The 26,635-nt window shown below is 37.8% G+C and overlaps 1 long non-coding RNA gene across 1 annotated transcript; it reads left to right on the top strand.

Moving 5' to 3' along the window:
* The first annotated feature begins 10,395 nt into the window (after positions 1-10,395).
* LOC132515686 (uncharacterized) lies at positions 10,396-22,810 on the top strand. Its single transcript, XR_009539165.1, has 3 exons — positions 10,396-10,505; positions 19,471-19,511; positions 22,690-22,810. It is a non-coding gene; the product is annotated as an uncharacterized LOC132515686 (long non-coding RNA).
* The last annotated feature ends 3,825 nt before the right edge of the window (positions 22,811-26,635 follow it).

Raw genomic sequence — 26,635 nt, 5'->3', positions numbered from 1 at the left:
CAGTAGACTGGCCAAACTGTCACTTATCCTAAGGCTTTTCCCAGACTCTACCCTGTAGCCAGAGTTGATCAGTCTAAAGATGAGCACCAGACCTAGGCGTGATAAAATGAAGTAGAAAAGTGGAGAATGGGATCATGAAAATCTTTCAGAAAAAAAGAAACTAAGATTAGGAAACCCAAGTCTAGTCATAACTCTGTCAGTTTATTCAGCCTGGGACAAGTCACTTTATTTCTCTGGACCTAAGTTTCTTCATGTGTAAAAAGAAGTGTTTGGTACTAAAATATCGTTATCTCCTCGTGTATTTTCTATGGAATGTTAATGACCATTATGCAAGGGAAAAATTGTGTTTGTCAGATCTGCATTTACTGAAGCTTCTTTGCAGTAGGACTTCTCAAAACATTTAATAAATTAATGTGCACTGTGAATCTTCTAGAAAGATCCAAATGTGCAATATTTCTTTAATTTCTTTAATATCAGATCATTTTCTTCCCAAGGAGCCTTTCACAAAGCCATGTTTCCATGGAACATATTCTGAGAAATGTAGGGTAAGATCACTGACCCTTTGCTGCTCCAAGATCCCATGGATTTCATGGTCCCAACTTTTTTTTTTCTAATTTTTATTGGAGTATAGTTGATTTACAATGTTGTGTTAGTTTCAAGTGTACAGCAAAGTGACTCAGTTATGCATATATCCACTCTTTTTTTTTTTTTTTTAGGTTCTTTTCCCAACTTTCACTGGCTTGTGGCACAGCCCACTGGGGAAGAGAGCATTTAATGTTGGGTCTACATAGTTTGAAATCAGCCCCTCACTTCAGTGAGAAATCTTGTGAGGCACCCAGATGTGTTGCTCGCATAGTGCCAAACAGGCAGCTTGACTGGATTTTTGTTCAGATCAGGCGAGCCTGTTGGCACGGAGTAGACAGAGTATGCATTCCTGGCCGCCTTTTCCATTAGCCACGCAGCAGCTGCAGCCCATGGCTGAACTGTTCTGCGTCTTAACTGGGCATGTGTCCAGTAGCACTGAAGAATATAGACAGGGAAGAGAGGGGTGATGGATTCCCTTTTAGGATCTGAAGGACAGCAGGCTACTACCTCTCCTAAACTAAAGCAATCCTAGAGCACTTACCCAAGGGTTCCAACATTTGAAGATATTTGAAAGGTCATCTCACCTGGCTACTCAGTGGATACCTTACTTCTTTTTTGTCACACTGTATTGGATATTTTCATTAAGGAAACACACTAACTACAAAACAAACTAGTGTACCCATAGAGGTCTAATAGGCAGAAAATGCTCCTTAATTGGGGGTTAAAATGTGACTCCCTACAGATTTCATCTGTTGGTTTGTTCTACCTTCTAGGCTCATTCAGAATGAGCCTAAACCTGTCTGATGTGACAGACTTGAAAATCAGAAGGTGGGTCACCTTGTAGTTCTGAAGATTAGATGAAATGCCAGTGAAACTGCTTTGAAACTGTCCAATGACGTGACAGGCAAATATAGAGTATTATGTTGAGCATGTGTCATACCCCCCTTGTACTGTCTTCTCTCAAAGATGGGGTACACAGTTTTTGCCTAGGTCACAGGATATCTGTATATACAGCTAAAAGAATATCCATATAGCTAATTATGCAATATATGAAACATAGTGCTTTTGTTAGCATATGAGTAAGTAAATATTATGATTGACATTGAGAAAGATAGAAATCCCCAGATATATATGCAGCAGCTGTAGTAAGATCATACACTGGCAGTGAATCATTGTCTGAAGGTGACGCATATAATAAACTGTGTAATGGTCAGTGGGTGAAGCAGTCAGAGGAGGGGCCTAGCAGGGATCAAACAGTCTGGGGAACTGTTTGATCTGTTGCCAACTTGGTCACAGATATCGATTACAGAAAATTCTATGAGATATGCATATCATTAACTTAGTAACATAATATTTTGGTCTCTACAGTGTTTCTCTTGAGTGTAGAAATGTAAGTAACATGTGTTTCTGCCAACGAAAGAGATTTTTTTAGGTGAATCACTGTAAAACTTGGGGGGAGTAAAGAGCTTTCAAATATTTTAACTACAGAAACTAGACATGCATTAATCAATCCTTTTGAAGTTTTTCATGAATCACTTCATACCCTAATGGACTTGGGGGAAAAAAAAAAAACCTTGGAACGCCTATAGATAAATTGATGAGTTGCTCATTTGGCTAAAGCTTTTCTCAATACCCCAAATGTCAGCAAAATAGCAAATTAAAAGTTTCTGGAATCTTTGGTTTAATAGAGTTTGTTATTTCTTCTGTTCAGAGGAGAATTCTATATATTTTGACCGTGTCCCAAGGAAAACGTAGGCCAAATGATTCTTCTTCCCATTTTAGCCATTTTAATAGATCATCTTTATAGATTTATGTGTTATCTCAGAAAAGGAGTTCTTTGTTATTACCTCAGCCAATTTGCCTCAAACTACCATTCCTTTTCTTGGACAGTTTTTCACTAAGACTTTTGTCAGAGGTAAATGATCAATCATTCGTTACACTTAGCAAATCACATACTTTCTAGTAAATACTTTGGAAACAAACATATTGACTCCTCTTTAGTCTTCTTAATTTTTTTTCTCAAAAATTGAATTTTATTTGGCTTGTTTGTTGGCATGGAACTGAAAACATCACTTAAAATTACCAAGAGTGATCTGAAAAATATATATGTAGAACAACTTATATCTAAAAGTTGAATAGAATAGACCTCCATTATTATCTGTAAAATTTTCCATCCAATGCAGGAACATAAAGAATTTCTGACAGGTTAATATTCAACCAACCTTGCTTCCTCCCTCCCTCCTTTCCTCCTTTTCTCCCTCCCTCTTCTTTCCTTCCTTCCTTCCATTTGTCTGTTAAGTTTAGATAGATAGATAAATGATTGATAGGTAGATAGATAGATAGGTAGATTCTGACAGGAATCACAAATCTCTGGATCAGAAAACAGATTGTTTATTACCTACAGAGCATTTTAGCATCAGTTTTCCAGTCCCCTGTAGAGCAACACAACAAGGGCAGATGTTCTCTTGAACACTTATTAGGGTCGTACCATAGTAGAGGAGCCTGGAAATTATGAGACTCAAAGCTTATATAGGGTGGCTGGCACATGAACCCATCCTCCCTTCCAGAAAGAGAAAGTCCTTCACTCTAGAATATAAACAAGTTCCTGAGGAGGGGAGGAGAAATTTCCCGGGTTTTCACTAGCCTGGGGTGTAAACAAATGACTCTGGGGTAGACAAGTCTTAAATCGTATTCATTATACATTATCTTTCACATCCAAAACTTGCTTTTTATTCAATCCATCCTTTCACCAAGTTTACTAGTGTGCATTCTCAGATAGCCTGTACCATGCAGAAACATGGAAATATTCATTCTAGTGGTGAAGACAAAGTATAAACAAGATAAAATAAGTAAAGTATAGTGTACATTAGAAAATGAAAAGTGCTAAGGGAAAAAACTAAAGCAGAGAAGAGAGACAAAAGTGTGAAAGTTGGGTGGGGCAAGTTGAAATTCTAGGGAGGATCAAAGATGTCTGAAAGCTCTCATTCTACTGTGTGCCTCAATTTCAAATTACTGATCCCTTTGAAATTAAAGGAAAGATTTTAGGAAATTTTCTTTAATAATTTAGTTTGCTGTTGATGTCGTTGTCTTTTTACCCAGAAATTCTCTTTACACCTCTCTAGTCTTTCTTTTCCTCTGTCTACACCAGCTGCCATTGTAAGAGACAGTTGACGTGGGAAAATCTAAGGCCCCCATTTGATGGGAATTCTTAACAATTTTGCAAGAGGACACAAATCAAGTTAGAAAAAAAGACCTCACCTCCGAGCACTAAAAAGCAAGAATGTGTGAAAATTTGACAACTTGGAACTAAAATGAGGAAATCCCAGATGTTTTGAGGCTATTTGTGTTTGGCCACAACAACATGAAAGTGATTGAGGAGCGTTTGCCATTTTTTTTATCCTAGGGTGGCTTCACTCGCCACCATCCAGTGCCGAGTCAGGTCTCTCTGCTCTCTTGCGTGTGCTCAGAGAATACAAGCTTATTTTACCATTAACCTAAACACACCAAAATGAGTAGGACAGATAGACTTCAAGTAATATCGCACATTTTATTCCAATTCCAAAGTAAATTATTTTCTTTCCCTGACACAAATAATTGTGACTTGATTAAATGCAGATATTTCAAGTGACAACACTGGCTATTTTGACCTTTTTATTGGGAAATAGGAGATAATATGAAGACGACTCTTGATATTTCAATGTAGTCACCTGTCAAAATTCTGAATGAAACTTCATCTCTCAGATCACATCTCTCTTCCCTCATGTAGCCTATACCAATCACACCAGCTCACCCTGAAATCTCTATCTTTTCTTCCTCTGGCACTTATTCATACATGTCTAGATTTGTTCAATGTTAATGTTTTGCCTTATTCCTCTAATAGGTAAGATCCTTAAAGCTAAATTTTTCTTAGGTATTTTCTTTTTTTTTCATTCGTGTTTTTTCATGTATTCAGTTAAACTTGAATAAATGAATCCCTCACTTCACAAGGGTTCATGACAGTCACAGGAACAAAGAGAACAGACTGACAATTAATAAACTGAAGTACAAGCCTTTGAAAGGGTTCCCATAAGCCTGCTTTACTTAACGTGAAACAATTCCTCACTGGGAATGAACATTTTTTCCCAGTTTTATTGAGTTATAATTGACATGCAGTACTGTGTAAGTTTAAATGTACAACATTATGATTTGTCTTAATACATCATGAAATGGTCTAGTGAACATTCATCATCTCATATAGATGCAACATTATAGAAATAGAAAAAAATTTTTTCCTTGTGATGAGAACCCTTAGGATTTACTCTCTCAGTAACTTTCATTTATAACATATGGCAGTGTGAATTATCTTTTTTGTGTTGTACAGTACATCCCTAGTACTTATTTATCTTATAACTGGAATTTTGTACTTTTGACTGCCTTCATTCAATTCCCCCTCCTCCCAGCCCCCATCTCTGGTAACCACAAATCTGATCTCTTTTTTATGAGTTTGTTTGTTTTTAAAGTATAATTGACCTGCAACACTATGTTAGTTCCTGGCACACAACCTAGTGATTTGATATTTCTATGAATTTCAAAATATCACCATGATAAATCTAGTTGCCATCTGTCACCATACAAAGATATTCATTTTCTTATGCATTTTCAATATCCTTCGTTGTACCTAACACAAGTTTTGCTCAACAACTGCCTTCTGGTTGATGGATTAATTCTTCTTCTTACCTCGCTTGTGGCAGCACCCTTTCTGTTCAACATGGTAGCAGTGCAGTGTCACTGTGCATGGGTGGGAAATGACAGAAACAACTAGACCAACTGGAGTCCAGACATCAGGGGCAGTGGTGAGGTTGAGCTTATGTTTTCCTGTAGAAATTTAATGGTTTCAGGTTTTAAATTCAGGTCTTTACTCCATTTTGGATTAATTTTTGTGTATGGTGTAAGATAGTGGTCTAATTTCATTCTTTTGTGTGTGCTGTCCATTTTTCCCAACACCATTTATTGAAGAGACTGTACATTCTCCAGTGCATGTTCTTTGCTCCTTTGTCATAGATCAAGTACCCATATATGTGTGGGTTTATTTCTGGACTTTCTAGTCTGTCCATTGATCTACCTGTCTGTTTCTGTGCCATACCATACTGTTTTGATTACTGTAGCTTTGTTGATACAGTTTGAAATGAAGGAGAGTGATACCTCCAGTTTTGTTTTGCTTTCTCAAGATTGCTTTGGCTATTCAAGATCTTTTGAGTTTCCATATAAATTTTAGAATTATTTGTTTTATTTCTGTGAAAAATGCCATTGATATATTGATAGGGATTGTATTGACTCTGTAGATTGCCTTGGGGAGTATGGACATTTTAACAATATTTATTCTTCCATGAATGTGGAATATCTTTCCATTTATTTGTGTCTTCAATTTCTTTCATCAGTGTCTTATAGTCTTTGGTGTACAGGTCTTTCACCTCCTTGGTTAGACTTATTCCTAGCTATTTTATTCTTTTGGATGCAGTTGTGAATGGGATATCTTTCTGATATTTGTTATTAGTGTATAGAAACACAACATATTTCTGTATATTAATTTTGCCTCCTACAACTTTACTGAATTCATTTATTAATTATAATAGTTTTTTGTTGGAGTCTTTAGGGATTTTCTTATATATAGTATCATGTCATCTGTAAATAATGACAGTTTTACTTCTTTCTTTCTGATTTGGATACCTTTGAGCTCTTTTTCTTGCTTAATTGGTCCATCTAGGACTTTCAAACCATGTTGAATAACAGTGGTGAGAGTAGACATCCTTGTCTTGTTCCTGATCTCAGAAGAAAGACATTAGGCTTTTCACCATTGAACTAGTTATGTTAACTGTGGGTTTGTCATATATGGCCTTTATCATGTTAAGTTACATTCCCTCTCTATTCACTTTGTTGAGAGTTTTTTTCATAAATGGATGTTGAATTTTGTCAAACGTTTTTTCTGCATCTACTGAGATGATATATGATTTTTATTTCTCATTTTGTTAATGTGATGTATCACACTGATTTGCAGATCAACATAATTTCTTATGGCCTTTGCATTTGTGTCATACACATAAAGGTCTCTCATACACTGGGATTATAAAATAATTTCTTTCTCTATTAATTTTATGCTTTAATATTTTTACAGTGGACTCTTCAATTTTCTCAAATTCTCTTGTTTTAAGTGATAAGATATGAATTCATTTTTTTCCAGATGACTTCCCTCTTGTTCAAGAACCATTTATTGAATCATCCATCTTCTCCTCCACTGATAGATGATATATATTATATAATGCCACCTTTACTATATAGTGAATCCTTATGCACTTATTTATTTCTGGAATTCCATTTATCTGTCTGCTCATGTGCCAGTGCTGCCTTTTTTTAATTGTTGAAAAGTTTAATAGTTTTAAAATATCTGATGGGCTATCCCTTTAACAATACTCTTCATTTCTGAAGTTTTTCCTTTTAAAAATTTTATATGAATTTTAAAACTAGTTTCACAGGAAAAATTGTTGTTATTTATATTGGAATCAAGTTATATTTATAGATCAGTTTAGGGAGAACTTGTATTTTTATTTTTTTTTCCATCCAAGTCTATTTGTCCAACACTTCCTTTCTCCATTGATAGCATGTTAACATTTCCTTTATACAGATTTTGGGCCTTTCTTGTTGAGTATATTCCTGAGTATTACCTTACTACTTTTCTTTCTTAAGGGTACTAACTACATAGTATAACAGTTAAAACCACAGCCTATGGATTAAGACTCCCTACACTTAAAATGTAGGTCTGTCACTTATTAACTGTATAAACACAGCAAGTTCCTTAAACTCTCTTTGCATCCATTGTCTCATCTGTAAAGTACAGTTGTTTTGAGGATTAAATGCAGTAGGCCTATGAAAGCCTTAGAAGAGTACCTAGCACATAATAACGTTCAGTATTCATCAATAATAGCGTTTAATATTAACTCTCATTCTCGCTATTGTAATGATTGTCTTTTTCCATTAAATCTTCTAACTCTTTATTGTTCATATAAACAGAAACTATTGGTTTCTGTGTATATTTTGTATCTAGCCAGCTTATTAAATTCTCTTCCATGAAAATATTTAAAACTTTAAATTTATAAATAAAAATCACAGTCTTTCTTCCCTTAGTTTCTTAGAGTGAAGTTTCTCTTGATAATCTGCTTATGGTACTTTGAATAGTCTTATTCAAATTTCAATTAATACTTATAATGTAATGGCTTACAAATTACATATCCATCCTAGATATATTTTCTACAACTTTAAATCTACATATCCAACTTCCTATCAGGCATGTCCATCAGAACCTCATAAATACTTATTATCAACATGTTCAAAATGGAAGTCATCCTTACACACACACACACACACACACACTTTCTTTTATGGCAACCAGATAAATATAGTAACTAGAGCTAGATACATAGGTTTTATCCTCAGTTCATCCTTTCTCCAATACTTTAAACCCATTAGCCACTCAGTTCTGTAGCTTATACTGCTCAAGGTCATTCCTTCTCCTCTAACTGAAGTTCTCATTTCCTTTTACAGGGACTATTGCCACAGTCTTCTGACTTCTTAGTAAGGTGATTATGTATCACAGTTTGCTTGGAATTTAGAGCTTTCCCAGATGCAATACTCTTGGTACTAAAACCAGAAGAGTCCCAGGCAAACTGGGATAAGTTGGTCATCCTACTTCCCAGCCTTCTATATCATCCTCTTTCAGTGACTGAAAGTCAAATGTATGTTATGGGCCTTCTCCCCAGAAATAGTATATAGGTACACAAATTTTGTATGCAGTTGTAGGAGTTTAACAGACCCTCTGAACCTATAGGTTAAATGATCACAGATTTGAAAGATTCAAGTTTGAGTTTTTAGCTAATCCTTCAAATGGTTGCCAGAATAAGCTGTCTAAAACCACAAAACTGACAATGCTATTTTCCTTCTAAATGTATTCTAATAGCTTCCCGTTGCCTACAGAGTGAACACCAAATTCTACAGCATACTTGCAAGGTACAGTTGTCCCTAAGTATCCGTCGGGGATTCATTCCAGGACCTCCCATAGATACGAAAATCTGTGGATGCCCGAGTCCCTTATATAAAGTGATGTAGTATTTGCAGATAACCTACACATGTCCTCCCATATACTTTAAATTATCTCTAGATTACTTATCACACCTAGTACAATATGAATGCTGTGTAAATGGTCACCAGTGCATAGCCAATTCATATTTTGGGTTTTGGAAATTTCTAGGATTTTAAAAAGTATTTTTGATCCTTGGTTGATTGAATCTGTGGATGCAGAACCCACAGATATGGAGAGTGATTGTACTCTGTGATCTAGGACTTGTCTTCATTTATCAGTGTACTTCCTGGAACTTTGTCACTCATACCCTACACTCTTGTTATATCAAATGACTGACAGCTTCCTGAAGGTGCCAAGCTGCTTCATGCCCAAGTATTTTCGCACAAAACCGCCTTCCTTCACCATTCTCAGAGTGGCCTTAGAATACCTATTCTAATTTGGGAAATTAATTCAAAGATCTTCTCCTCTCTGAAACATTCCCCTCTCAAATCCTCCCAATCAATTAATTGTGCCTCTTTTAGTTTCATCACTGGAGTTGGTGCACACTTGTTGTAACACTTATCTACTGAAATTATCTTTTATTAGCCTTTCTCTGCAAATACATCAAGATTGTGGAGCAGGCACAGGATGGTATCTTATCCTACTTTATATCTCTAGCACCAAGCCTGACACATTCTAGACAATCAATAAATAATTGTTGAATAAATTAATGAACAAAAATGGCAGGAATGCAAGAATCATCTTACTCATGGAAAGGCAGTTAAGGAGGTTAATCTATACCTCATTACTTTAAATTGTGTGTACTTTTAATAATGATTGTGTGAATTAACTAAATGTCACCATTACCAGTTTTCTCATTAACATAGGGACATGTGACACCCTATGCCTCTATTATTAGTATTCTATATTTTAGAAAGGAAAAATGCAATAATGAACCAAAACTGCTGCTTTATATATTGCAACTGAGACTTCCCTAGAGGTTTCATACTAGACTGGCTTAGAAAGCCAATCCAAAGTAATTTGTGAGAGAGACTGGAAAAGATCATAGCAGCTAAAAAGAAAGTAATTTCCAGTACTAAAGAATTACATTATCAGGGATATAAAAGTCATCTTTGCAATAATTTTCTGAGTTCCCTACTTGGTCAAAATTCAAATCCTTAACAAGAAATTGATCAGACTGTTTTTATCATTTTGAAACCTACTTTTTGTTCCATTTTAAAAGCAAAGTAAATAGTTATAAGTTCAGGTGCCCAAATTTGTGTGTAGCTTTAACAAAAATTACACCACCCTTATAGGTCCCATGATTTACAGTGCATTACTAACACACAATTCATCAAATGCAAATAAAACTACATTTGCAACTCTATAATTTGGATGAGCTCACAGTTTACTCTAGCTCCATTCTGTTGGGTACTGTTATGCCTCACTAATGAGCTTTATATACTGTGTTGCTCTTTGTTGTTTGCCTACACCTCCAGATGTTAACCAAACAAGTTGGAAAGTAAAATACCTAATTAACTGTTCTGTTTTATTCCATGATGAGACATGCCTCGCTGCAGGTGAAGGCTGGCAGTGCACAGGGTGAAGACTTGGGTATTCATGGGGGTCACTGGGAATTATTTATGCTCATCAGAGTGGGAAGCAAATGAGAAATTACTGTTCTTAAGAGAGAGTTGAGAAGAGATCAGCTACTAGATGTCAAATACAAGTAAGCAAGATACAGATGAAGAAGCTCTAGCATGGAAGCCACAGATTAAGAAGCAAGAAGACATTTGGGATCAAGGGCACAGGGAGTCTCGTAGGTAAAAGGGTGAGTAAGTCATGTCAAGACTAAAATCATTAATTAGAATATGTCAGGTGACTAAAACTCAGTCTTTACTTTCTGCTGTGCTCTTACAAGTTGAGGGATCGTAGGGCGAGTGTGCCTGCTAATCCAACTCCAATGTCCATTTAACACTGTACTCTTCTCCCCCAGCTTGGGCAGGCTTCGGGATGTCAACCTGCAGTGGGAAAGGGGGCGTGGACAGCTTTACCCCCTCCTCTTCCTGCTCACTTACCGCTCTTTTGCTAACTCTTCTACTCTTCAGTCCTGCTGTAGCAGAAGGGAAATGAGGACAAAGAATAGGCTGATCTTTACTTGAGCTGGAGTGCTTCATGCCTTCTCTCTGGCAGCTGGTTAAAATGTCATCCTGGAAGATAATTTTGGCTGACTCTTCCTCTCATGGGTGGCTTTTGTGAGCTCTTTGAGATTTTTGTTCTTATGCTGACCCAGGGGATTACAGCTCTATTGAAAGTGAACACCTGCCACTCCCACTTTCTATCTGAGGATACACCCTTCGACCTCTTTCTGCTGAGTTTGGCTCATGTCTCCTGTCAACCGTGTTGATCAGGAATCATGCAGGATCCCTCTCCTATGTCACTGCCTTTCTCCAACAGGGAAACACTGATGTCTCCCTTTCCTTGACAAACTCTGAGAGGCAGGGTGATTCCCGAACTATAACACTGTTGATTCCACCAACAGAGCAGTTGGCTGGTAGAAAACAGATTCCAATCTATGCTTGATAAAGCTTTCTTATGCACGAATCAGACAGCAGTCTTGTGTCTCCTGATGGCAGGACAGTATCTCAAGCTCTCTGAGTGTAACCCCTTTCTCTATGTTTGAAGCAAAAGGGAGCACTCGCCATGCCTCCTTTACAGAAGGGAAATGAAGACGCCAGCATAGCATCAGCTCTCTCCGAAGAGGTCTCCACCATAACGTTCTCCTTAAATCTTCTCTCTGTTCCATCTTTATATTCTTGAATTTGTTGAAGCTTCCAGAAAAATGTAATAGATTCTTGGAGGCTTTGCTTGTAAATCAGCATACAACGAGAGGTGATCTGTCTCACCTCACTTTGGTGTCCTGATACTTACCAGGAAGAGTTTCATTCTAAATTTCTGTTCCTTATCTTTCTGAAACCAGCAGTTCTGAAACTTGATTCACATTAGAATCACCAGCAAAGATTTTTAAAATGTGGATATCTGCCACTCCCCTCCCTCAGCCAGAGATTCTGATTTAAGTGGTCCAGGTGAACATTTGTATTTTTTAAAAATCTCTTGATTTTAATATGCAATCAGGGCTGAGAACAACTGATATAAGCAAATGACAATTTATCTCTTTAGCCAACAGTTTTGGATGAAATAGCTCTGTATTGATTTTTTTCCTCTATTTTTGTTGACAGAACTCTAGGCTAATCCCTCCAAAAACTATTCCTTATAAATTAATTTTAAGAAAATCTCCCACGTGAATTCTACCAAGGACTTATTATTGTGTTTAGAGAAGGATTAGTTTTTGTACCAATTTTAACTCAGATTGTTAACATGTTTGTAGCTATTTTCACTCAATCAAAGTGGAAATCATACCATTAGCTGTTGATCAGTTGTATTTGTCAATACATATTAGTGTTCCCATGTATGAATATTTCTTCTCTGTTGAATAGGTTAAATTTATAAATTTCCTCATAATTTCAATCATTTTAAAGCATTACAAAAATAAGGAGAGAGGGAGAGTTAAGGAAAATCAATAATAACAATTTTTCTTTGCAAAGAAAAAGAAAAAAGCCCATCCAAAGCAAAAGAATGCACATGAAATGCATCTGAAAGAAACACATTTCTACCAGTTCTGTCATGTCTAAGGTAAATTCTCCAAAGAGAGTAAGATGGTCTCCTGATATTCTTATTCCAGGAAGTTTTTCAAATTTTTCTTAAAGTCTTTCTTATGTTGAAAATCAGAAAGTTCTAATGTACAGAGCTGAGCCTAGTTGTCTAGTATTATCCCATCTTAAAGCCAAGTGCCTTTAATATCCAATTTTAACTTTAAAGGAAAAAGAAACCCATTGATTATTTTTCTGGATAGGGCTGATATTCTCAAACATCGTTAAAACACAAAAAAAATCCATACAATAAGCTAGTTCTCTGCCTTCTGGTGCAAAACCCTTTTAAACCAGCAGTTCTACCTCTAGGAATTCATTCTATAGATGCCATCTCTGTGTGTGTGTGTGTGTGTGCAGCCTGAATGGGAGGGGAGTCTGGGGGAGAATGGATACATGCATATGTATGGCTGAGTCATTTTGCTGTGCATCTGAAACTATCACAACATTGTTAGTCAGCTATACTCCAACATAAAATAAAAAGTTAAAAAAAATAAGTTCAGCAGTAAAATAAATAAATAAATAGTATTAGGAAAACTGAATAACTGCCTGCAGTAGTAGTTATACCACTCACAAAAATTAACTTAAAATGGATTAACGACTTAAACAAAGACCTGAATTTTAAAACTCCTAGTAATAAAGATAGGGGAACAGCTCCTTTACATTGATCTCAGCAATAAAATTTTGGTTGTGACACCAAAAGCACAGGCAACAAAGGCAAAAATAAATAAGCGGGACTATGTCAAATTAAAAAAGCTTCTTCACAGCAAAGGAAATCATCAGTGAAATGATAAGGCAAATTACAGAATGGGAGAAAGTATTTGCAAACCATATATCTGATAAGGAGTTATATCAAAAATAAAATAAAGAACTTATACAACCCAATAACAATAATGACAACAGCAATAAACCCCCAAACGATCCAATTAAAAAATGGATGGAGGAACTGAATAGACATTTTTCCAAAGAAGACATACAGTTGACCAATAGGCACATGAAAAGATGTTCAACATCACTAATAATCAGGGAAATGAAAGTCAAAACCACAATGACGTAGCACCTGTTAGAATGGCTATCATCAAAAACACAAAAGGTGGGCTTCCCTGGTGGCGCAGTGGTTGAGAGTCTGCCTGCCGATGCAGGAGATATGGGTTCGTGCCCCGGTCCGGGAAGATCCCACATGCCGCAGAGCGGCTGGGCCCGTGAGCCATGGCCGCTGAGCCTGCGCGTCCGGAGCCTGTGCTCCGCAACGGGAGAGGCCACAACAGTGAGAGGACCGCGTACCAAAAAAAAAAAGAAAAAAAAACCACACAAAAAGTAACAAGTGTTGGTGAGGATGCAGAGAAAAGGGAATGCTTGTGCACTGTTAGTAGGAATGTAAATTAGTGTAGCCACTATGGAAAACAGTATGGAGGTTCCTTAAAAAATTAAAAATAGAACTACCATATGATCCAGCAATCCCACTTCTGAGTATATATCCAAAGGAAAGGACAACGGGATGCCAAGGACATATCTGCACTCTCATGATCATTCATTATTCACAATAACCAAGATATAAAAACAACTAAAGTATCCATCAATAGATAAACAGATAAATGGATAAAGAAGATTCATGTATATACATGTATATGTATATATATGTGGAAATGGGGAAATGTTGGTCAGAGTACAACTCTGCAGTTGGAAGAATAAGTTCTAGGGATCTAACGCACAGCATTGTGATTATACTTCACGTTATTCTAGTATATACTTGAAAGTTGCTAAGAGAGTAGACCTGAAATGTTCTCACCAGAAAAAAAAAAAAAAGGTGATTATGTGATATGATGGAGGGTTAGCTAATGCTACAGTGGTAATCATATTGCAGTGTATGTGTATCAAATCAGTGCATTGTACACCTTTAATTTACACAATTTTATATGTCCATTATATCTCAAGAAAGCTGGAAAAAAGAGGCAGGCTTATCTCCATGTTCATACGTTGCATTTACACATTTATTTCTTTATTCATTCAGCAAACATGTTGAATGCCTACTATATTAACTGAACAACCATCAATTCCTATTGCTTTGATGGAGTAAGTTGTGAGAAAAAAAGAGTGACAAAAAAGGGTCTAAACATTTCCATTCATTCACTCATTCATTAATTGACTCTGAATAAATACTATTCAATAAACACCTAACAAAAAAAATAAATAAATAAACACCTATCAAGTACCACATAAACCTATACAAGAGGGCTGGTACATACCTCATCTATAGAAATGGCCACAATGAGGACAGATTCTAAAATGTCCATCAAGCCAACCTGATACCATGTCGCAAACGCTATGTTTCCATGTGCAGCCCTGTGGCAGAAAAATGGGTCCATTCTTTTATTAACTTGTTCATTAAAGGCTTATTGTTTTAACTCTCTATGGGCTTTTTCAGAATACAAAGTTGTACAAGACATACCCCCTACTATTAGATCTATTTGCCTTATTTTTTGCATTTTAAAATTTATAAAATATTTTCATTTATTACTTCATTTGATTCTTACAAAACAAAACCCTGTGAAATAAGCAAGACAGGTATTGTTTTTCGCATTTTGCAAACGGAAATCAAAATTTTGAGAGTGAGTGTCTTGCTTAAAGTGGTCAAGATGAGAGTAGAAACCAGTGTGCTTTTTGCTGCATGTACCACAGACTTAACATCTGTCACTCCCACATTTTACTGTGGGAGTAATTGTATCTGTAGTTGGCTGGTTCACTGAAGAAGCCCTATAAAGAGGGAATCACAAAAGTGATGCATGCTTACCTCTAACTATTTATTTCAATTTCATAAAGGTACATTTATTCTCCAGTCTTTTTCTTGTAGACCCATGCCTTTTTGTTATGCATGGTCAACTGATTAAAATTCCACCTAGTCCTTCTCATAGACTCACACCCATAACGCATCCATCATCTATGATTTCTCAATTTTGGTTCCTTTAAAGTGAGGCTGAAATTATGGAGATGTGCGAAGTATTCTGAATCCAGAATCCTTCTAGATGTTTATAATTTCTCCCGATCTTTTACAATCATTTTACCCACACCTAATTTAACAGAAGTATTTGTAGTGACCCTCCTCTTCCAAGTATTCCAAGACTTTCCAAAGCATTCAGTGTAGCTTTCAGTGTAACTCTCCTTCTGGGCTCATATTTTATTGCTTTACACCCTACTTAGTTACAGAAACAAGTGCATTTGGCACAAACGCAGTTGAGCGCAAGCATTGTGAGATAACAATGCAAAGGCACAAACAGAAATGTTGCGGAAGAGCCAAGAGCTGTGAACTATGGCTATCAGTCCGCATGATTTACAAAGAGCGTGGAGAGAAATCACTAATCTGATGAGTTTGTTAAATAGAGCTCAGTTAAGAGAACTTCTACAACAATAGGCAAATAAGAAGCTGCCCTCAAAGCCTGTTTATGTGTGACTGGAAGTATCTTGTACCTCCCGCAGCAAAACTGTAGACTCCTCAAATTGTTATCAAGTTGCATGCAGAACATTCGCCAGTACTGAAGAAAAGGCCATTTCAGCTGGGTAGTCAGGGGGTTGACTTAGGCAGGAGGCTAAAGATAATGTTTTTCTAAGAAGCACTCGAGAGTGTTTGCCCAATCTTAAATGTAAAATCGATCTTGATTACAAAAACTTCAGATTCTTAAAACATAGGTTCTCTAGTGGAGTAAAAGGAATAATGACAACACTTTAACTTTATTCTAGTTGTCTCAGAGAGGGCTACTCTCTCTACTTCCCAGCATAGGGTTTATTATATCGTTTGTGCTTAATACACATTTGCTGAAACTGTGACCACAAAACCATATTTGTTTTTTGTTTTTTATTGATGTATAGTTGATTTACAATGTTGTGTTGGTTTCTGGTGTACAGAAAAGTGATTCAGTAATATATATATGTGTGTGTGTGTGTGTGTGTGTGTGTGTGTGTGTGTGTGTGTGTGTATATATATATATATAGATATATATATATAGTTCTTCATTTTCTTTTCCATTATGGCTTATTGCAGGATATTGAATATAGTTCCCTGTGCTATAGTGTAGGACTTTGTTGTTTAGCTAATTTATAGTCTGTATCTGCTAATCCCAAACTCCTATTTTATCCCTCCCCCTTCCCCTTTGGTAACCATGAATTTGTTTTTTATGTCTGTGAGTCTGAAAAAGCCACCTGTGGAATAGATAAAAATTTGATTTGTTGGAGTGTTTAAGTTTAGGTCCCTCTCCTTATACATAAATATCTGCTCAGTCAGTTCTGTGTGAAATGTAGCAGTGTGGGGATAATAACTTTATTAAGTGGGAGATGTATTGGGGAAGGTAATGTCTGGATCATTAAGAAAAATTTCTTTTGACACCCTCTTTAAAATTTTACCAGAAAATATGAACTTTATTCACCATGTGATTATCTAAATACTCTGACGCAGGGCTGAAGAATTGGCAAAATGTCCTTAAAATCTTTTCTTTTCTTTTTTTTTCTTTTTTGCATACGAGGAACCCCATTGTGACTAGCTGTTCTAGACTGTTCTTATTTGTTAAGCTTTTGGGTAACCACCTTCCACGAAAAGTTGTGTGGCCTGTCTTATCATCATAGTTTCTGTGTCCTTTCGGTTCAGAGGCATTAGAAGGGTGTGGTTTTCCCAGTAAACCCTTGTTTGGGCTAAACTCCCTTTGTCATTTTCACAGCCAAGAACTTTGTAATAATAATTCTTGTTTGGAACAATTTTAGTCAAGTTCATTTGAGTCACGATGTTGTGATTTCTCCAAAAAGTGCAGAATCAAAGCTATTCTTATGGGACATTTAAGGAGTAGTCTTTCAGCTCTTATGCTGAATGGGATTTAAGTGAATAATCGAAATAGAAATAGGAGAGCATGCAATATTACAATTCGCAGGCAAAGAGGAATGGCAGATCCACTCCATGAAATGGTTGAATTTCCCTCTTCCTTGCCTTTTTCTTCTCCTCTCCTTTTTCCCCCCCTTCTTTTTCATTTTTTCCTTGCTTTTTGTCCTTCTTCCTTGACTTTTTAGCCCTTTTCTTTCATGTAATCTATAATCTACTTCTGTTTTCTCTCTCTCATTCCCTCCCTTCCCAGCCACTCTCTTGGAGTTTCTGGCAAAGGCTTCTCTGGAGTGATGGGTGAGCTGCCATAGCAGGTATGGTTCTCAGTGACTGAGCTTGATTAGGCGCAATTCAGAATTGAGACAAAAATAGGAAGGAAAAAGGGAAGAGATCTGGAGCAGGGTACCTTCTCAAATGGAGCCAGATATGAGGAACACAGCATAATGGTCAGCATACTTGTTGTGAGTGGAATTGGGATGCCTGCACCACGGTTTTCGGGGTGCAGGCTTGGTGATGTGCAGTGGGTGAAGCCTGGGGTGGGCTTCAGGGGGAGTCCTCCCTTTCCCTCACTCTTCCTATTCCATTGCCAGGCTTGTTTCTTGCTTTCTTTCTCTCCTTCCTTTATTGTGTTTTCTTCATGAAGCTATCCATAGACAGGGTGAAAATTAAAAACATTTAGGTACAGGAAGTATCTCTCATCCTTACTTTCTGAGTTTTTCATCTAAAGTGGTTATTGCATCAGCATTACTGAATGCATTAGAGACATCAGGGTGAAGTAAACACCATGGAGGAGACCTTCGGCGAGGAGGGAGACTGACAGGCAAGCAAATTGTTAGAGCTTGGTGTGATCTATGGTGTGAAAGGTACCATTGAAACGCTATGGCAAGGCAGGAAGGTAGTTATCTGCTCGTGGCATGTTTCCAGGAACAAGGAGAGGAAGGAAATTCCAAGAGGGAACAAGGGGAATGCCAGAGATTTCCAAACCATTGGAGGGGAGGCACAGCCTGGCTTGAGGAATCTCAGTCACTGTTATTGAAGATCCTGACAAGGATCTTGGACTTGATTCTCTGAGCCAGTGCTGGCCTAGGCTGATCAGGTATTAGTGTGAGATAAAAGGGCAGAATGGCAGTAAGCCAAACAGAGAGAGATAAATATCAGGTGATATTGCTTATATGTGGAATCTAAAAAAATGATACAAGTGAACTTATTTACAAAACAGAAATAGACTCACAGACATAGAAACAAACTTATGGTTACCAAAGGGGGGGAAGGTCGGGGGAGGGAGGGTTAAATTAGGAGTTTGGGATTAACATATACACACTACTATATATAAAATAGATAACCGACAAGGATCTACTGTATAGCACAGGGAACGATACTCAATATTTTGTAATAACCTATAAGGGAAAAGAATCTGAAAAGGAATATATATATATATATATATATATATATATATACACATATATGTATAATTGAATCACTGTTCTATACACATGAAAGTAACACTATATTGTAAATCAATTATACTTCAAATAAATAAATAAATAGATAGATAGATAGATAAGATTATAAATTCATCATGTCACCTTTCCTGGCTCTAATCCCCATTCAGTGTAATTCAGGGGAGTCAGGAGGGCTTGGTTCAAATCCTGGCCCAGCCACTTACTTACATGACCCTAAGTACATTAATTAATCTTTCTGAGCCTCATTTTTCTTGTCAATAAAAAGATGATTCATAACACACACACACACAACAAAAAAGAATGGCAAGGGGCAATCACTCCAGTGTTACCTATGGGATAACCTCTGATAGCATTAGTTATTGCTTCACATATTGAACTTTATCCTCAATTTTTGTCCCAGTCTAAAAAAGTTTCCGATAAACTGCTATATATAGTACCAGACAACTGATAGATTACGAAGACATTGGAAATGTAGTCTCATTTGCACTTTTAAAGATTAGCCTATCAGTAATGTTTAGATGTTTGACAGGGCAAGATGGAAGGAGTAAAAACATTGAGAAAGCTATTCCAACAGTCTGGACCAAATACTCCAGCCACAAAAAAATTGCTGGGGACTTGAACCATGTTGGGGGCAATGAAGATGGAGACGAAAGAATATAGTATCAGGATATTTAGCAAGTAGATGCTGATGGATCTAGTGATTATTTTGATGTGGAAGTTAAAGGTAAAGAAGGAATGAAATAACCAGTAAATATCATTATACAGGGAAAGATGGGACTCAGTGCCATACCAGCAGCAGCTTCCAGGTATGTGAATTCTAAATAAATTTCCCATCTTTATACTTCAGCCTGGATGAATATCCCTGTATTTGTAATATGCTAGATTTGGCAGTTCCTCTGAGAAACACAGATTTTTAAAAAAATCGTTATCTTGAATATCAATATGTCACATAAGCCTAGTGTTATTAAAACAACAGTAACAACAACTTAGTTTTAAAGGTGAAAAAAAAGATTGCTATGAATACACTTATGCAGGAACAGTGATCTCTGTTTTGAGTATATCAGGCATGGTCTTTACCTCACAATCAATAACTGCAATTCTTCAGACTTGACTGCAACTAAAGTTTATTCCAAATAAACAAGTCACAGAATGGCTAAGTGATTTGCCTGAGGGTATATATAATGAGCTGAATTGTGTCCCCTCTAAATTCATATGTTAAAATTTTAACTCCTAGGACCTCAGCATTTGGGGATAGGACCTTTAAAATGGTGATCAAATTAAAATGAAAGCATGAGCGTGGCTCTAATCCAATATGACTGTGGTCATTCCTTATAAAAGAGGAAATTTGGACACAGATAGTTATAGAGGGAAGACCATATGAAGACACAGGAAGATGACCATCTATAAGCCAAGGAAAGAGGCCTCAGAGAAGCCAGCTCTGACCACCTTGTCCTTGGACTGTTAGGGAACTGCTGACCAAAACCACCCACCTTGGCCAAGCCCACTTGCCTGAGCTGTCTAACAGCAGGAGGTCCTAATAAGGAACAAGGTGCTGCTGTTGAAAACTAACCTGCAGAATTTGGGAGGGGCCAAAAGAGGGAGGAGACGACCAACCTCCCAGAGTCCTTCTTGCTGGAATCCATTTTGGCTGAGAAACGTACACGCCACCAGGAAGGACAATGAGTCATACTATGGGCCAAGCAAGAGGATTGGCCTGAGATGGCCCCAAAACTAACCCATCCCCATAAAATCTGAGACTGTGAGCCACATGGCAGAGCAGTTCTCCTGGGTTCATTTACCCTGCTGCTGTCCAATTTCTTTTGCTTTGTCAGTACATGTGTCTCCTCAGGCAACTCATTTCCAAGTTAGACAAGAGCCCACTCTTGGGCCCTGGAAGGGCCCCCCGCTTCCTGCACCAGGACTTCTAAGCAGTGGGACTATGAGAAAATAAATTTCTGTTGTTTAAGCTGCTCAAGCTATAGTGCTTTGTTGTGGCAGCCCTAGCAAACTAACACAGTACACGACTCATAAATGGTCTAGACCTGATTGGGACTCTGGCCAGTCTGACTCCAAAATCTATGCATTACCTGAGGCCCTCTTCACTCCCTACGCAAGAGGAGAATAACTATGGGCTGAATCATCACGGCTCTCACTCTAACTAAGGAGTGTGTCACACCAAGAACTTCCCCCACTAGATGAGCTGCTATTCTAGACTGATTATGATCTCTTAACTCATGATGACAATGATTAGTGCAGAAAGGTTTTAAATTGCTATACTATATTAGGGGAAGAAAAATAGAATTTCATGACAGTGTACCAAAGCTTTTGAACTCTGGCTTCCGTAGATGACTGGGAACTTACTCAAGGCTAAGAATGGTATTCTTGGATTGCCCAACTGATAAAGAGAAGAAAAGAACAGTATTTGATACAGCTAAAGCTTTGCAATGAACTAAAGGAAGAAAGGAACTAGCTAAGTTAAATATTAACTTAAACCACAACCATTTGGCTAAGCCTGAGGTTCTTCTACAGAGTGAATGTTATATTCCTTACATAGACTCAGGATTTTTGCATTCTTTCCTAATGATATGATAGTTCTGCCTGACTATGACAGTTGCTAATCTAACACCAATGACAATAACATCACAAATCAATTTAGTTGCTCTGTTCAGAGCTTCTAAATGTTTCTTTTGCAATATGTGAACTTCCTATAACCTAGAATTTATGAAATGGAACCATATGTGACCTCCATACTTTCCCAATTTTCAGAACTCTATCCCACTAAAAGAATTCTTTTAAAATAGCTGGCTAAGAATCATCAGGTAAATCATGTTACACGGATGTTTATGAAAAATTTTGACTTGGTCTCTGTGAACATCTATTTTGTCACTTACTAAAGCATGCAGAGTGTTAAGGAAAATTATTTCATCATATCTCATAAATTTCTTAATATGTTTGATCTCTAACAGTATTCTTGCCCTGTGAAGAATTCACGTTATCATGATTTCCCAATAATAATTTTAACATTTTAATTCTCTATTTTTTTTTTTTATAAAAAAGTGTGTTTGAAGTCTCTGCTAAAATTCTTTTTCTCTCTCTCTCTTTTTTTTTCATCCTCACTGCCCAATCCAAGCTCTTATCACCCATTCCTAGATTACTGCATCCAAGCTATTCTGCCTCAGGCTGCTATCCCTAACCAATTCATCCTACACATCACTGCCAGATTAATAATTCTAGACCAGGGCTTCCCTGGTGGCACAGTGGTTAAGAATCTGCCTGCCAATGCAGGGGACATGGGTTCAAGCCCTGGTCCAGGAAGATCCCACATGCCACGGAGCAGCTAAGCCCATGCACCACAACTACTGAGCCTGTGCTCTAGAGCCCACAAGCCACAATTACTGAGCCTGCAAGCCACAACTACTGAACCCACGTGCCACAGTTACTGAAGCCTGCGTGCCTAGAGCCTGTGCTCTGCAACAAGAGAAGCCACCACAATGAGAAGCCCGAACACCTCAACAGAGTAGCCCCCACTTGCCGCAACTAGAGAAAGCCCGCGTACAGCAATGAAGACCCAACACAGCCAAAAATAAATAAATTTTAAAAAATAAATAAATAATTCTAGACCAGATCTTTGTGTTAACTCTGCTGCACAGAAAACCTCCATGGTTTCCCATCCACTAGCTACAAGTTAAAGTCCAAATTCCTGAGTGATCCTTAATCTGGCCCCACTCAATCTTCCAAATTTTCTAGCCTTACCTTCTAACACTCCCTCACGGTGAGCTAGCTAAACTGATTTTCTGAAATCCTACAGAACTTACTGTCTATATTATTTTTTCCTATCATTAATCAAACATAGTTTTCAGACATCAGTTTTTATCTGATTTCTTTTGCTAGATGCCCAAACACCTTAAATGTTCTTCATTAAATTTTATTATTCATAAAATAATCAATGTCAATGTTGTTTGCTTCTTTGCATCCCTCACAAAGGTTAATGGAAATGATTATTTCTGTGACTTCCAAGAGCTATTTTAAAGTTCCCTACAGAGGACACAAATGTAAATAAGGCATGATTCCTGTCCTCAAGCTGTTCGCCTCTAGAAGAGAGATGAAAGAGTACAAAGGTAAATATAGCGCAATATGAAAATTCTAGTATAAAGGGATGAACAAAGGACTGTGGGAGCAAAAGCTTGTATAGGTAAAGAATGTTGGGAGTGAGGAGGTGGTTTGCATATGACAGAAAGTCATAGAATGACATTTGGATTGGACCTTGAAGAATAAATATAATCTTTTGTAAGCAGAGAAGAGGGTTTGCAATTGCAACTTTTATACCTCAATCCTTATGAAATAATCACTGAAAAAAGTCTCTGAGAAGACTCTTGTTTGCTCCAACCAGAAACCTATGGATTTCCTCTGTTACAAATAATATTTATGTTAATTTCTCAGGTCAGGCCATGTCCATGCCCACTTGGTTAGTAGAATTTGAGACATGTGCACAGTTTAAAGTAAAAATTCTGACTTCTTTGGGGTAATTCTTTTCCAACCCATGACCACAGGCAGGTGGCCACTTCTCAAATATCTCCCAGAGTTTTTCTGTGGAGGTTTTCCAAACCCTTCCAACTCTCAGCCTGATGGAGAGAGTCCCAATTCTAGTTCCTCAAAGAGCATAAGTTCCACAGACTCAGTGCTGTACTTTCCTGCAAGTGGGCATTGAAACTTAGACTAGGTTTTGAGATCCTGAGAGTCATTCAGTTTTAACTCCCATTCAGTGCTCTGATTGTAAGATTTTTGTTTCTACATCTGGGTGATTTTTCTTTCTGGCTTTAAATCTTAAAGATATATTTTGTTTTGTTATTCTTTATCCAACATTTTTATATGAATTTACTCAAAAGAGAGGATCCTTAGATCAGTTCAGCCTGCCATACTGATTGGAAATATTAAGGTTTTTTTAGGCTTATTGCCTTAGGATTATTTCCTAGAAGGACAACAACACAAGGTTAAATGGAAATTACATTTTGAGTAGTATAGAATATTGTAGTTTCCTGAAGGAGATATATGACAAGAAAAATAATAGGATTATCCATTCAACAGAATATTTTCTTTAGCTGACTTGCCCACAAACAGGTAAACATCTTGATCAGTATTGAAAAGAAATCAACCTTTTTATCATTTTCTCTCCAGAAACAAAATCCCATAATTTTCTTAGTTGTTCTTATGGTATCATATCAATACTTGAGACCTACAAAGTTTTTCTTACAAAAAGATGACATACCCCCTCATGTCATGCAGCTTTCACTCTAATTCGGGTGTCAGTAAACATTTTCTATAAGGTCCAGATAGTAAATATTTTAGCTTTGTAGGTCATTATTACCTGTTGCAACTACTTAATTCTGCTATTCAATTATAGTACAAAATCATCCACAGACAATACGTAAATGAATGGACATGGCTATGTTCCAGTAAAACCTTATGTACAAACACAGGTGTCAGGGAGCAGATGGGCCATAGTTTGCCAACCCTGCGTAATTGAAGAAATAAGGAAACAGGGCATATATATGAATTAGAGCTCTTCAGAGAAGCAGAACCAATAAGAGATAGATAGAGAGGGGGAGACCTTCAAGATGGCAGAGGAGTAAGATGTGGAGATCACCTTCCTCCCCACAAATACTTCAGCAATACATCTACATGTGGAACAACTCCTACAGAACACCTAATGAATGCTGGCAGAAGACCTCAGACTTCCCAAAAGGCAAAAAACTCCCCACGTACCTGGGTAGGACAAAAGAAAAAAGAAAAAACAGAGACAAAAGAATAGGGATGGGACCTGCACCACTGGGAGGGAGCTGTGAAGGAGAAAAAGTTTCCACACACTAGGAAGCCCCTTCACTGGAGGAGACGGGGTTGGGGTGAAGCTTCGGCACCACAGAGGAGAGCGCAGCAACAGGGGTGCAGAGGACAAAGTGGAGAGATTCCCACACAGAGGATCGGTGCCGACCAGCACTCACCAGCCTGAGAGGCTTGTCTGCTCCCCTGTTGGGGCGGGCGGGGGCTGGGAGCTGACGCTCGGGCTTCGGAGGTCAGATCCCAGGGAGAGGACTGGGGTTGGCTGCGTGAACACAGCCTGAAGGGATTAGTGTGCCACTGCTAGCCGGAAGGGAGTGCAGGAAAAAGTCTGGACCTGCCTAAGAGACAAGAGACCATTGTTTCCGGGTGCGCGAGGAGAGTGGATTCAGAGCACCACCTAAATGAGCTCCAGAGATGGGTGAGAGCCACGGCTATCAGTGTGGACACCAGAGAGGGCATCAAACACTAAGGCTGCTGCTGCAGCCACCAAGAAGCCTGTGTGCAAGCACAGGTCACTATCCACACTGCCCCTCCTGGGAGCATGTGCAGCCCGCCACTGCCAGGGTCCTGTGATCCAAGGACAGCTTTCCTGGGAGAACACATGGCGCACCTCAGGCTGTTGCAACATCATGCCAGGTTCTGCAGCTGCAGACTCGCTCCACATTCCATACCCCACCCTCCCCCTGGCCTGAGTGAGCCAGACCCCCTAATCAGCTGCTGCTTTAACCCCCTCCTGTGTGAGCAGAAACAGACGCCCTCAGGTGAACTACACTCAGAGGTGGAGCCAAATCCAAAGCTGAACCCCAGGAGCCATGCGAACAAAGAAGAGAAAGGGAAATCTCTCCCAGCAGCCTCAGGAGCAGCAGATTAAATCTCCACAATCAACTTGATGTACCCTGCATCTGTTGAATACGCCAAGACATATATAAATCAAAATATCAAAAATTAAATACAAAGAAAAAGTATTAAAAGCAGCAAGGGAAAAGTAACAAATAATATACAAGGGAATCCCCATAAAGTTAACAGCTGAACTTAAAGCAGAAACTCTGCAAGCCAGAAGGGAGTGTCAAGACATATTTAAAGTGATGAAAGGGAAAAACCTACAATGAAGATTACTCTACCCAGCAAGGATCTCCTTCAGATTTGACGGAGAAATTAAAAACTTTACAGACGAGCAAGAGTTAAGAGAATTCAGCACCACCAAACCAGCTTTGTAACAAATGCTAAAGGGACTTTTTTAGGCAGGAAACACAAGAGAAGGAAAAGTGCTAGAGAAACAAATTCAAAACAATTAAGAAAATGCTAATAGGAGCGTACATATCGATAGTTACCTTAAATGTAAATGGATTAAATGCTCCCACCAAAAGATATAGACTGGCTGAGTGGATAAAAAACAAGACCTGTATATATGCTGTCAACAAGAGACCAACTTCAGACCTGGGGACACATACAAACTGAAAGTGAGGGGATGGAAAAAGCTATTCCATGCAAAAGGAAATCAAAAGAGAGCTGGAGTAGCAATTCTCATACCAGACAAAATAGACTTTAAAATAAAGACTGTAGCAAGAGACAAAGAAGGACACTACATAATGATCACGAGATCAATTCAAGAAGAAGATATAACAAGTGTAAATATTTATGGACCCAACATAGGAGCACCTCAAAATATAAGGCAAATACTAACAGCCATAAAAGAGGAAATCAACAGTAACACATCTTAGTAGGGGACTTTAACACCCCAATTTCACTGATGGACAGATCATCCAAAAGGAGAATTAATAAGGAAACACAAGCTTTAAATGACCCATTAAACAGGATGGACTTAATTGGTATTTTAGGACATTCCATTGAAAAACAACACAATACACTTTCTTTTCAATTGCTCAATTCAATGAAACTTTCTCCAAGATAGATCATATCTTGGGTCACAAATCAAGCCTTGGTAAATTTAAGAAAATTGAAATCGTATCAAGTATCTTTTCTGACCACAACGCTATGGGACTAGATATCAATAAGAGGAAAAAATCTGAAAAAAGTACAAACACATGGAGACTAAATAAACTACTTAATAACCAAGAGATCACTGAACAAA

This window comes from Lagenorhynchus albirostris, chromosome 2, assembly GCF_949774975.1.
Source record: "Lagenorhynchus albirostris chromosome 2, mLagAlb1.1, whole genome shotgun sequence".
Classification (NCBI taxonomy): domain Eukaryota; kingdom Metazoa; phylum Chordata; class Mammalia; order Artiodactyla; family Delphinidae; genus Lagenorhynchus; species Lagenorhynchus albirostris.
Note: the sequence above shows the minus strand (reverse complement) of the source record. Positions and strands in the feature narration are given on the sequence as shown.